A 1,370-nucleotide genomic window follows, 5' to 3' on the forward strand; every position below is an offset into this window, starting at 1 on the left:
TTTTACCACGAGGAAATTCATGATCAGTCACCATATGTGGGACATATAAAAAACACAACTTTAGTTGAAAAACCAAAGGCAGTATTACCTAGGCACAGACTTTTTAGACTGAAGTTATCTAAGAAACTCTAGATTGGTCAAATTACCAGTGAAAATGGCTACCAGTAAAGTCACAAGTATTGAACAGAGTTAATTGATCAAAAAAGCCAAGCTCTTGCCAAAGGTATATTTCAGTACTATAGCTCGTTCTTTTGCGTGGCACCTGGGAGGCAGTAGGCTCCTTCAGGATGAAGCTGAGCATTTCTTTTCCAGCTGATGACTGTGAGAAACTCTTTGAAATGGACGGTGAATGCAAACTTTGTACCTTTTATGAGAAACGTATGGCCACAAAAGTTGCTGCTGGTGCTCTGGGTGAAGAATGGAAGGGTTACATGGTCCAAATCAATGGTGGCAATAACAAGTCTTCCCCATGAAGCTGGCTGTCTTGACCCATGACTCTGTCTACCTGCTGCTGAGTAAAGGGCATTCCTTACCAAGGAGGACTGGAGAAAAAAGTGCAAATCTGTTTGAGGTTGTATTGTGGATGCTAATCTCAGTGTTCTCAACTTGGTCATTGTGAAAAAAGGAGAGAAGGATATTCCTGGACTCACTGATACTACTGTGCCTCAACACCTGGGCCCCAAAAGAGCTAGCAGAATCTTCAAACTTTTCAATTCCTCTAAAGGAGATGATGTCTCCCAAGTACTTTGTGAGCAAGCCCCTAAACAAAGAAGATAAGAAACTGAGAACCAAAGCACGAAGATTCAGCATCCTATTACATCCCCCTGTCCTCCAACACAAACGCTGGTGTGTTACTCTGAGGAAACAATGTACCAAGAAAAATAAGGAAGACGTTGCAGAACTTGTTAAACTTTTGGCCAAGAGAATGAAGGCCAAAGAAAACTCCAGAAACAGATTGCCAAGAGATGGAGGCTGTCCTCTCTGAGAGCTTTTGTCTCTAGTCTGAGTTCAAATATTAGATTTTCTAAGTGTAACAAATAAGATTAGACACCAAAAAAAGAAAACAAAAGCTGCAGCTTCATAGATTAGATAGGTAGATAGATAGATGATAGATAGATAGATAGATAGATAGATAGTAACATTTGCATCTATAATGTATGTAGAATAAGTATTTGGAGCAATACTGAATGGTGGAGGGGTGAGCTTATTTTCTCTAAAACATGCTTCCTAGATTTGTCTCTGGATCTCTTAATATGGAAAAAGTGGCAAGAAAATGGAAGGGAATTAGGGATAGGGACAGGGAACTGGATTGCATTTATAAAGCTTATTAGCAGCTTTGAAAATATTTCTGCAGATCTAAAGTTACAAAG

General features: G+C 39.6%; 1 pseudogene; it reads left to right on the forward strand.

Moving 5' to 3' along the window:
• Nucleotides 1-287: 287 nt before the first annotated feature.
• Nucleotides 288-1,041, forward strand: LOC116867356 (annotated as a pseudogene).
• The last annotated feature ends 329 nt before the right edge of the window (nucleotides 1,042-1,370 follow it).

Source organism: Lontra canadensis, unplaced genomic scaffold, assembly GCF_010015895.1.
Source record: "Lontra canadensis isolate GAN:19392208 unplaced genomic scaffold, GSC_riverotter_1.0 scaffold12, whole genome shotgun sequence".
Taxonomy (NCBI): Eukaryota; Metazoa; Chordata; class Mammalia; order Carnivora; family Mustelidae; genus Lontra; species Lontra canadensis.